The sequence below is a fragment of the Heterodontus francisci genome, chromosome 42 (genome assembly GCF_036365525.1).
Source record: "Heterodontus francisci isolate sHetFra1 chromosome 42, sHetFra1.hap1, whole genome shotgun sequence".
NCBI classification, from domain to species: domain Eukaryota; kingdom Metazoa; phylum Chordata; class Chondrichthyes; order Heterodontiformes; family Heterodontidae; genus Heterodontus; species Heterodontus francisci.
In genome coordinates, this window is record NC_090412.1 from 2,969,805 (window position 1) to 2,982,366 (window position 12,562).

Sequence of the window (12,562 nt, forward strand, 5' to 3'; positions counted from 1 at the left end):
AACTTAAACTCTTATTCGGTTATCGCCTATGAATACACAACGCGGCCACGCTAGCATGCATACACGATACACACATGCAGATAGACAGAAAAGAGAAGAAATAAAATGGAAAAGTTTGAGGCAATCTCTGAAGATGGTTTTGATTACTCTTCTTCGAGCTCGCTGTAAAGTCCTTGATTGTAGGTAGGACTTGCTTTTCGTTGGGGTCCAGAATTCGCCTTAAACGTTGTTTGATGCAGGAGACTTTTCTCTCGAAGTTCATATGTCCTCGGTGGGTCCAGAGGCTTGTGAGAAAGAGATGGGAGCAGACAGGAGAGGTCTTCTCACTCCAGCAGTAGTCTTTCTGAGTTCAAAAACTCTGTGGCTAGCTCAAAATACCCTGGACTAGCCAGTTAGTCATGTGACCAGCTGGTTTAACCAGTCCTGGCTTTTGTGGATTGTACCACATTAGCAGTCTCTGGAATGTTCTTCCTTACACCTTCAATATCTGGTGATCAAAATCCATTGTGGGTTGAATAAGTCAGGGAATGGTCCTTTTGTATCCACAAGCACTGTCTGTTAGTCTGCAAATGTTTTTCAGCTAAGTGTCTGGCAGCCCTTGTAACAGGCCTTCTCTTCTTCGCAGCAAATTTAAAATCAATGTTCATATGACAAAATTAATAAGCCTCATTATATGCAGGTGGGGGCCTGCATCACACTACCAAAATGAATAACCTCACACTTCCCCATACTATACTCCATGTGCCATTTTGTTGCCCATTTTCTTAACCTGTCTATATCTCTTTGCAGCCTCTTTGTGCCCTCCTCACAGCTTGCATTCCAACTTAGTTTTGTATCGTCAGTAAACCTAGATACATTACTTTCAGTCTCTTCGTCCAAGGCATTAATATAGATTGTAAATGGCTGCTGCTCCAGCACTGATCCTGGCAGTACTCCACTAGTCACAGCTTGGCAACTTGAAAATGCCCCATTTATCTCTACTCCCTGCTTCCTGTCCGTTAACCAATCCTCTAGCCACATTAATAGACTACCCCCAATTCCATGAGCCCTTATCTTGCATATTAACCTTTTGCGCTGCACCTTAGCGAATGCCTCTTGGAAATCCAAGTATACTACATCTACTGGTTCCCCCTCATCTCCTCTACTAGTTACATCCTCAAAAAACACGACTAAATTTGTCAAACACTATTTCCCTTTCATAAAACTATGTTGACTTTGCCTGATCAAACTATGATTTTCTAAGTGCATTGTTAAGACTTACTGAATACTAGATTCCACCATTTTCCCAATGACTGATGTCAGGCTAACCAGCCTGTAGTTCCCAGTTTTCTCTCTCACTCCTTTCATGAATTGCAGAATACATTTGCCAACTTCCAATCTGCTGGGACCGTTCTAGAATTTAAGGAATTTTGGAAACGCTTAACCAGCGCATCTACTGTCTCTGCAGTTACATCTTTTAGAACCCTAGGATGTAAACCATCAGGTCCTGGGCATTTGCCAATTTTAATCCCTTAAGTTTCTCCAATACTTTTTCTCTTTTGATATGAATTATCTTAAGTTCCTCACTCTTATTAGCCCCTTGGTTACCCTTTATTTCTGGTGAGTAACTTGTGTCTCCTACTGTGAAGGCAGACACAAAATATTTGTTTAATGTCTCTGCCATTTGCTTATTCCCCATGATAATTTCCCCGGTCACTGCCTTTAAGGGACCAACATTTATGTCATGAGAGAAAAATACTGTGTTCTTTCAGTGGTGTACTTTACTGAGAAATAAAGGACAGATGCTTTGTTCCACATCATCCTTATGTCAGCACAAATCTGAGGATAAAAGCATTGCTGATATATAATTAGACCTGCCTGCAGCACACATCATCCTACATTAATATTTGGGCAAGTGTTCTATAGTTTAATCTTTATTGCTTAATGCCTGCCATCTATGAAATCCTAGATCAATCTTCCAACCTTGAAGACACCACTAACAATATATCGTAATTTCATTAGCATTGAGTTTATACAAGTATATGTATTCACATTGAAATTTTAAAGATATTCTCTTGTACAAAAATTCATGCTCAAAATTCTAAAACTATGGGAGAAACTGATTTATTCATATACTTAATGTACATACTCGACAAGTCCAAAGTTTAATTAAATCTGAAATTACTAAGTAGTAAAGCTTGTGTGGTAGATGGTTTGACACAAGCCATACCTAACTCAACCTTCCATCACAATTCTATTAGTGTGGGCCAGAGACTATAGGGTAGATTACCATGCCAAACACATCAAGCATATATTGCACAAGTATGATTTGTTTAGCTGCAACAGTTCTGCACCGAACTTGCATTTCTGTAGCATTTTTCATATGCAGGAATACGTCTTTCACATACAGAAAAACAGTGGATAAAAACAGTCAAAATGGGAGAGGGGTAGAAGACATTGTGTAAGAAAAGGCTTTGTTGTTTTGAAGGCAGCGTTCTATTTAAGTGAAAAGAAAATAAGCAAAAAATTCCAGAGGTATTAACAACCGGCCACAGATGATGGAGTAGGGTACAAGATGCAGTCCAGTGTTAAAACAGCTATAGGTGCTTGCAGGAACACAAAGTTGGAAGTGATCAAGATAGAGTGGGGTAAAGCCATCAAAGGATTTGAAAGTCAGGACAAGAACTTGAAAGTCAACTTATTGAGGTATGGAGAGGTGAAGGTTGGAGAAGACTATAGTGAGTGGTGTGCAGATTAAGATATAGGTTGCAGTGTTTTGAATAAATTGCAACTTGTGGAAAGTTGAAGTGGGCAGACTGGTTGTAGGACATTACAGAAGTCAAACCTTGCCTGGACAAGGGCTCCAGTGTGGAAGGGAGAGATTGGAGCCGAGGCAAAACAGTGGTCTTTGTGACAAATATGGAAAAGATTGGGAGTTGAATAGTACACTGATCTTCTGCAGCTCCTTACTCAATCTAGTGGCAGTTTGGGGGCCGGTGGGGGAAATGATGAGATCAAGGTCAAGGGTGCACAGATGCTGGTGTGTTTAAGAGGTTGGCTTTGATTTTGCTGGCATCAAGCTGCAACATTTTTTTGGCTTATCCTGGTCTTGATCTTGGATAACCAATTGAAAAGTGTAGTCACATCCTTTAGATTGATGGAGTAGACAGACCAGAGCTGGGTGTTGCCAGCATATAGGTGGTAGCTGATCCTGTGCTTCTGGATGATATTATATAGGGTATTATTCTAAATGGTTAAAAGGTAGGAGCCATAGATGACCCCTGGTTATATACCAGAGATATCCATGCAATGCAGAGAAGGATAAATCACTGGAATTGATGTAATGTCTACATTGTGACAAATAGAAGCAGAATCAGAAAAGAACAGTACCATCAAGGTAGAGACTTTGAGGGCATAAATTTGGTCACAAGTTGTGTAGGATGCAATTTCATATGTCCATGACTTTGAGCAGAGTTTACAGTGAGGGCCAATATACAGACCTGGATACCTGCAATATTAACATTAATCCCACACTCCAATTCATCCTACATGGAGACCTAATACAGTACATGAAACTGTACTAGAAGGTTCAAGAGTTATGCACTTTGTACTGCTGCTGGTCAATGGGCATTTTCACAGATTTATTAATTTTGTGGACATTTGGGGTTTCTGATTCCTATTCAGGATAGTGCCCAGCTCATGTCACGCATATTCCAAATACTATTGCAGGATATTATTCCCTGTGACCAGGGTACGCAGACAAGAAAACAAGATTTTTCGTTCTTGAGATGTGAGCGACACTGGCAAGACCAGCATTTATTGCCCATTCTCAAGTGCCTCCGAGAAGTGGTGGTGAGCCGCCTTCTTGAACCACTGCTGTCCATGTGGTGTAGGTACACCCACAGTCCTATTTTTCTGCAGCAGTTGGATACAAATGAGTGGCTCGCTATATCATTTCAGCTGACAGTCAACCACACTGCTGTGATCTGGAATCACCTGTCGGCCTGACCGGGTAAGGGTAGCAGATTTTTTCCCCTGAAGATTATTAGTGAACCAGATGGGTTATTACAACATTCCGGTTGCTTCATGATTATTAACGAGACTAGCATTTTTATTCCAGTTTAATTAATGAACTGAATTTAAATTCCCCCAGCCGCCATATTGGGATTTGAACTCATGTATCCAGAGCATTAGTCTGGGCCTCTCAAGTGTTAGTCCATTAGCATTACCACTATGCTGCTGCCCTCAGGATAACGCCAAGTATAAGGATCCTGAATTACAAATAAAGGCTACAGAAATTGGATTGATCCCCCCTTTGCAGAAAACTTCAATGTAACCTAACTGAAGTTTTGAAAACTAATCTAAGATGGTCAATCCAAATGCTCAATATTGTGCAGTTTAAAATACCTGGGGACAAATAAAAAAATTGGATACTTAATTCTGCCTGTGGCCATATTGCTGAGGCCATTGTTCAGTACGGAACTCAGCCACACAGACCAGTAAAGTTCAGAGGCTTATATAGAACTTACACCTACCACAGACTAAAAATCACCCTGTAAAGCACTCTTGAGACATTTACTGCATTTGATGCATGGGCTGAACCTGGAAATGAGAAAACAGCAAGAAGTGATGATTATCCTCCAGTGTCCCCCACAGGCCTTTGTCAACCTCTTTTGGTTGCAGGCAGCCCAGGAGCAACTGTTGGCCAAGGCCAACCCAGCACCTTTCTACAAAGTATTTCCCAAAATCAACACACCCTTTCTCTTTGATCCAAGTCTCCCCATCATTTGACTCTGACTCTGCTAATGAGTAGTTCTAGTCAAATTGTACAGACAATGTATTCATTAAATGCTCATAAGTACACACAAGGCAACCTGTAATGACCATGACCAAACAAAGCATGTTTTTCTGTTTGACAGTATAGTGCCAATATTGAACTGTAGAAGCAAAGCTGCTTCCAGCCACCCAAATCAATAACCTAATCAGAACCCATTTACCTGACTCCATCAAATAGGGACGATTCATTCTAGTGCAGCAGTTTCACTTTCCCTCTTACATATGACAGACCTCTCTACCAATCATGGTAGAAAATTAATACACATTAAAAAATATAAAATCAGTTTTATCAAGTCCAAGCACTTTAGCACAATACACACATTGTCTTTAGCACATGAACAAAATTTCCTTGGATTATTTGAACTATGTACAGTATGCTTTATATATGTGCTCCATGTAATAATGGAGCTGCCTCCAAGCCTAGAGTTTTAGTGCACTACCCTGCTGGGAAACTTTCTCATTTCAGTAGCTGCATACAGAACAGCCACAGCCGAAATCCGATGAGGGGAGAGAGACTGGGGAAGAAAAGTCAACATAAGCTACTCTCAACCACATCCTGCCACTTGGTTTAGAAAGCCACTCTGGTAAAATCCGGCAAGAGCAGGTCACTCTCTGAATCAGAGAAAGAGAAGTTCCAAACTAAAATTAACTGAGCTTGCTGGCAGTTCACGTAGACAGGGATAATTTGACAGCTCTCAGTTATGCCAGTGAATGGAGAACCTTTCACAGTGAAGAAGCAAATGAGAGGCATTTAAAGCACTTGACTGACATACATACCTTCTCTTATTAGACTAAAAATTCCTCACCTCTCAAGGCAGATTTTACTCCATTAACTCCGTACTGCAGTTGAATTCTGGTGAGCACAAAGATGATCTGGACCAGTTTAACAACAAAATTGACTGACAAGGAAACATTTTTTTAGAAAATTACATGAGAAGGGAAATGGAGAAAATTCAACAAGTCTCCCATGTACCTTTAAGGGCATGAATATAAATAACCTTTTAGCCTTATTCACACGAAGCAAGGCAATGTTCTTTAATACGTTACAGTTGCTAATTTGTGAAGACTGCTATTGCCTGTGGGAATATTTCATACAAGCCTTGAAAACATTCAGCCAACATTTGAACAGTACAGGTATGATCAAAAGCACTAAAATTTGTGGAAGCTCCTCAGATCAAAGAAATCATTACTTTAGTAACTTACTTAAAACTGAGATACGTACTTAATTGGAAAGTAAAGATATGGAAAATATCAATTTTGAAATTTAAAAGATGGAACCTGCTATGACTAATAAACTAGCAAAGCAGGTTTGTTTAGTTTAGTTTAGAGATACAGCACTGAAACAGGCCCTTTGGCCCACCGAGTCTGTGCCGACCATCAACCACCCACTTATACTAATCCTACACTAATTCCATATTCCTACCACATCCCCACCTATCCCTATATTTCCCTGCCACCTACCTATACTAGGGGCAATTTATAATGGCCAATTAACCTATCAACCAGCAAGTCTTTGGCATGTGGGAGGAAACCGGAGCACCCGGAGGAAACCCAGATAGTCCTACTGTGCACCAATAGTGCTTTTTTTAAATAATGGCCTGGATTTTTCATCGAGGTTAACGGCACTCACCGCCATTACAGCGTACATCAGGCAGCAACTTGCAGCATTCGCACATGTGCATTTAAATACAGAAATCCAGATGTTGCTGTCAGAATATACCCCACTCCTCCACAGACTGCACTCCAACAGTCCTCATCAATAGACTAGGCCCTGAAATCTATGTAATGCTGTGAAGTTGCGGTACTTACCCACTAAACACGCCAGAAAAAGTTAGAAGAAGGATCACTGACCCGAAACGTTAACTCTGCTTCTCTTTCCACAGATGCTGCCAGACCTGCTGAGTGGTTCCAGCATTTCTTGTTTTTATTCCAGAAAAAGTTAGGGCTGGTGCATTCAGGAGTAAGTGATTTTTTAATGCCGTGATAAATGATAATTACTTCCAAACAACCTCTCTGGCTCTGACAATTTAAATTTACAAGTGTGGAGTCTCATTCCTTCAGAATTTAATTAGTGTTGGAGATTTTTTTTAAATTACTTTTCCTGTCTATCTCTTAGCTCTCTTAATGCCATCTGCCTTTCCCAATCTTTGTTTCAGCTTCTGTACATGATTGAAATCTAATTTATACTTGCTGGTTTAGACTCTGCCTATCTCGGTTAGGATTCTTCAATCTGATTGCTTGAAGAGCCTCACAGTTTCTTGCTCTGTTTACAGGCACCGCAGATTCCCCTTTGAGGGCATCGCTGTACTAGATCAGACATCCAGTGACAGCATTTCTATGCTAAAAAGCCCACGAAAGCTCTGTGGGCAGCTGTCAGCGAGGTAAACGATGTTCTTTCATAGCTGACTGCAAAATGTGGGCCAATGTGTTCAGAATTTGTTACTAACTAAACATTACAAATCATGCAAAAATGACCCAATTACTTCAAGCATCCTAGTGAGACACTCGGCAGTGTTTTGCATAAACACAGCTTTCTTTTTATTGAGGTCAGATCTGATATGTAGAACAGTTTGTTTAAAAAATGAAATTACCGATGAGCAAGCAGCTCACAAGAGTGGAGTGTTACAGCTCTGGGGGAGGGAAGCATGAATTCCTATTGGTTACCAAAAAGAAGCTTTAGCAAAGAGTGATTTAACTAGAAGGTCTATGCAGTGCAGTTTAGTGACAGTGATTGCTTTTGTTAATAGTCCATGGGAGAAAAAGCTGCCATTGAACCGAATACAAATTAATATCTGGGATTGAGTTACCAGTCTGCACATATAGTGAAGAAAAATCTATTCATGACAAACTGCATTTGAGAGTGTCAACAGAAGACTGAATAACCAAGGTTAATTAATTATATTTTATAAGCAGGAAGTTGCTTTTAAAAAAGTCTTAGGCATGTTCATTGCAGATTGCGGGCAGGATTGGGAATGTTGCTGTCTTTTGTAACATTTGAACTAAATGACTATTTCGTCTGTATTTACCGTGGAGGTGGCCATGGAAGCTAGTGAGTTCAAGGGAGGGGACAGCGATATCCTGGAGCATATCAACATTACAAAGGAGGTGGTGTTGGAGGCTTTGAAGTGCATTAAGGTGGATAAATCCCCAGGACCTGACCAGGTGTATCCTAGGATGCTATGGGAATCAAGGGAGGAGATTGCTGGGACCCTGGCAGAGATTTTTGTATCATCGTTAGCCACGGGTGAGGTACCTGAAGACTAGAGGATAGCTAATGTTGTGCCTTTAATTAAGAAGGGCAGCAGGGATAAGCCAGGGAACTACAGGCTGGTGAGCCTTACATCAGTGGAGGGAAAGTTATTGGAAGGGATTCTGAGAGATAGGATTTATATGCATTTGGAAAGGCATGGTCTGATTAGAGATAGTCAGCATGGCTTTGTGTGGGGGAAATCATGTCTCACGAATTTGATTTGAGTTTTTTGAGGAGGTGACCAAGAGGATTGACGAGGGCAGGGCGATGGACGTTGTCGACATGGACTTTAGCAAGGCCTTTGACAAGGTCCCGCATGGTAGGCTGGTCCAGAAGGTTCGAACACATGGGATCCAGGGTGAGCTACCCAACTGGATACAAAATTGGCATGGTGACAGGAGGCAGAGGGTGGTAGTGGAGGGTTGTTTTTCAGATTGGAGGCCGGTGACCAGTGGTGTGCCGCAGGGATTGGTGCTGGGCCCTCTGTTGTTTGTCATATATATTAATGACTTGGATGTGATGTAGGGTGCATGATTAGTAAGTTTGCAGATGACACCAAAATTGGTGGTATAGTGGACAGTGAAGAAGGCTGTCTAAGGTTACAACAGGATATAGATAAACTGGGAAAGTGGGCAAGGGATTGGCAAATGGAATTTAACGCAGACAAGTGCGAAGTGATGCATTTTGGGAATTTAAACCAGGGCAAGACATATACAGTGAATGGCAAGGCCCTGGGGAGTGTTCTTCAGCAGAGAGACCTTGGGGTGCAAGTACATAGTTCCCTGAAAGTGGCAACACAGGTAGACAGGGTGGTGAAGGCGTATGGCATCCTTGCCTTCATCGGCCGAGGCATTGAGGACAAGAGTTGGGACATCATGTTACAGTTGTACATAACGTTGGTTAGGCCGCACATAGAGTACTGTGTGCAGTTCTGGTCACCGTACTACAGGAAAGATGTGATTAAGCTAGAGAGGGTGCAGAAAAGATTCACAAGGATGTTGCCAGGTTTGGAGGGCTTGAGTTATAAAAAGAGATTGGATAGGCTGGGTCTGTTTTCCCTGGAGCGAAGGAGGCTGAGAGGGGACATGATAGATGTATAAAAAATTATCAGAGGCATAGATAGGGTAGATAGCCAGAGTGTGTTTCTCATGATAGGGGTGACTAAAACTAGAGGGCATAGATTTAGGGTGAGAGGGAGGAGGTTTAAAGGGGATCAAAGGGGTAAATTTTTCACACAAAGAATAGTGGGTATCTGTAATGAGCTGCCTGAGGTGGTGGTGGAGGCAGGAACAGTAGCAACATTTACGAGGCATCTGGACAGGTACTTGAATGAGCAAGGCATAGAGGGATATGGAATTAATTGAGACAGGTGGGATTAGTATAGACAGGCATTATGGTCGGCATGGACGCAGTGGGCCGAAGGGCCTGTTTCTATGCTGTACGACTCTATGACTATGAATTCTGTGGTACCACAAGATTATTTTTCAGTAATAATTTACTGGCTTGTGATAATTCTATCAGGGAAAGAGCTGTGAAAAGCTTTTTGCACCTGTAGTTTCTGGATTAAAAACCACAACATCCTCTTATATTGCAGTTTCCTGCATCAAACTGAATCACTTCATGCAAAACCCTTGACCTTCTGGACAAATCAGCTATACACAAAGAAAATCTATGGCTTCCTCTGCGAAATGCACATTACACGATTAGAACTTTACAACTTGCGCTGCATCCAATCATATTCTGCATCATGCTGAATGCTTCTGTCCATCAGCTCTGTTACTGCAATCAACATTGTAGCTCCAGGTTCATTTGTCAATTAAATGCAATGTACAAAATCTGAATTGGCACAACCAATTTCAAGTGAGTGGAAAATGGGTCAATTTCACATCTGCTGAAATAGCTGATGCTTAAAAGCCTACCCAATATTGTTTTAATATCATTTCATATTTAAGAAACAATTGTATTGAAGTAATTTTTAAATGGGGACAATGTTGTGCAGATTTTAGTATTTCATACAAACTTTTAATTATTGTGCAGCTCGCTGTGTAAGCCAAAACACCTGAACCCCAAAACTGTATTGAACTCTAGCATTGTTCCAGCCAATTGAAGAGGGAGTCTCAGGCTCCCCTCTTGCCCTCGCTCTTATTTGACCGCAACATTGCTTTTACACAGTGATTGTGCTTACCAGCTGTTGCTGTTGTGCTGTGAGTGTTTTACCTTTACTGTGATCGTGAAATAACCACTCGGACAGGCTTTCTTGAGTTTAAACATGAGGTAAGTTTATTATACTTAACACTCTAACCCAGATTTAAAAATACAAAAAAAATACACTCTGCTTTCACACGAGAATCACACACACACACACAAATAAATTAGAGGGAAAAGTAGATTTGGCGGTTGGATTAAAGTCCAGAATAAATGGAACTTAAATGCAGTCTGTTAAGTGGGTGATCCTGTAGTCCTCGGCTACAGCTGTATTCTTGAACTCCTCCTTGCTGGTCAAAGTGCACTTTGGCTGGCTTGCTTTGCTCAGGGTTTCCCTGAAGGCAGGAATGTATTTGGCTCTCTCCCTCTGGTCGCTGGCTGTAGCAATCTGTGAGCTTGGAGTGTCTCCCAGTCACAGATGGTTTTCAAACTTGATGTTTCCTTGGGGCTGGGGGGGGGGGGGGGGTGCAGAAAGAGAGCGAGAGAAAGAAAGAAAAAGAAAAAAGGGAGGCCTCCAGCCTTCTCTGCTGTTGCCCACTCAGTTACTGCTTGTCTCTTGATCTGTGTAACAATTCCCCCGAGATGGACAGGCGGTCACATGGTTGCTTCAGGTTTTTCTGGAACCTTCTAATGAAATTCAAGGTTCCACATGCCCCAGGATGTCAATTTACGCTTGGAGGGGGTTGGTTCTTTCAAAGTCAATATGCGATGATTGCTGTGACTGCTGTGCTAATGAAGCCATTTTAGGTAACTCAATCACTTCAAGCAAGCCACTGTCCTGGCTGGGCTTCTCGTTGGACTTTTGTCTCCAGTTCAATCTGCTGGTATTCAGACGTAAACTGCAGTGGCCATCTTGGCTGCTAGTTTTTTTTTTGAATTAACTTGTAGGATTTTTCCATTAAAAGTCCAATGTAAGTTTCCAAAGAAATTAATTTCTCATTTGGCATATAGGGTTTTCTTCACACAATTTTTATGCTAGCTGTAATTATATTATAGACAGCACCTAAAGCCATCAGAATATAATTGTTTCCTTACTGTGTAAAAGTTCATGACTAAGTGTTTGCTGTCTGAACCTTCTCATTCAAGCAGCTTTGTTGGACTTGCATGTACTTTGAACAAAATCTACGGATACAAAAAAAATGAAAAGATGGCAAAACACAGAACAGAGTTAAATCAACGTGTAATACACACTATGCAAATGACAGTCTAGCATGTTTACTTGTGTAATTCTCATGGCCAACTCTTGTATATATATTCCATGAAGTGTATACGTTGCACACCTACCAAAGCATGGAAGGCAAAATTTGAAAGAAAGAGAAAAATGCTGAGCAACAGCATGCAATTATTCAACACCTCCCAAGCATTCGTTCAGAAGCTCCAAATAAGGCTTACTGACCTACATTGAGAAACTGAGGTGAAGGCTCAAGCCTCATAGTGGAGAACTAAACCAAGGCTGAAAAGAATAAAAATAAATGAGGTAGATCAGAAAGTAGTTGTGAGGTAACACCAAGCTCAACTTTCAAAATCTTGAAGATTGCAGAAGGAAGGAAAGACTGATGAGATAAGGAATCCCTGAAGTTGGAGGTACCAAGAAGAGGTAAGATCAACAGGCTATGAGTCTTGAGCCTGTGAAGATATAGGTGTATTATTCAAGTCTTGCTGGAATTGGGACATTGAAGAGAGTTGAGTTTTTGGAGGTGGATGAAATGGTCAGACAACATAGTGACAGAGAATTTTTTTTATATTCGTTTGCGGGATGTGGGCATCGCTGGCTAGCATTTGTTGCCCATCCCTAAATGCCCTCAAACTGAGTGGCTTGCTAGGTCATTTCAGAGGGCATTTTGAGAGTCAATCACATTGCTGTGGACTGGAGTCACATGTAGGCCAGAGAAGGTAAGGACGGTAGAATTCTTCCCTAAAGGGCATTAGTGAACCAGATGGGTTGTTAACAATCGACAACAGTTTCATGATTATACTAACTTTTATTCCCAGATTTATTAATTGAATTCAAATTTCACCATCTGCCATGGTGGGACTCAAACCCATATCCCCAGAGCATTAGCCTGGACTCTGGATTACTAGTCCAGTGACATGGCCACTACGCCACCACCTCCCCTGATGTCAACAGATGAAGGACAAAATATGAAGCCATACTAGAAGGCTTGCAATAGAATGAAAATAATTCCTAAGAATTTAGAGAAACTAAATTTTGATTTCCCCATTGAAGAGCAGGAAACCTCTTAGTTAACAGAAAAGGAGTCAGTGAATGAGCCAGCAATTAGATGGAGCAAT

The 12,562-nt window shown here is 41.3% G+C and overlaps 1 protein-coding gene across 5 annotated transcripts in view; it reads right to left on the reverse strand.

Annotated features, from left to right (window-relative positions):
• Nucleotides 1–12,562, reverse strand: part of LOC137355388 (serine-rich coiled-coil domain-containing protein 2-like) — a 636,521-nt gene that overhangs the window by 573,504 nt on the left and 50,455 nt on the right. The window contains exon 1 of one of the 5 annotated variants that reach the window (XM_068020389.1): nucleotides 4,977–5,000. The exons of the other annotated variants lie outside the window; for them this stretch is intronic. The gene's annotated coding sequence lies outside the window, so the exon portion shown is untranslated. Of the gene's footprint in view, nucleotides 1–4,976; nucleotides 5,001–12,562 lie in introns of those variants that run through there. 5 annotated transcript variants of the gene reach the window in all.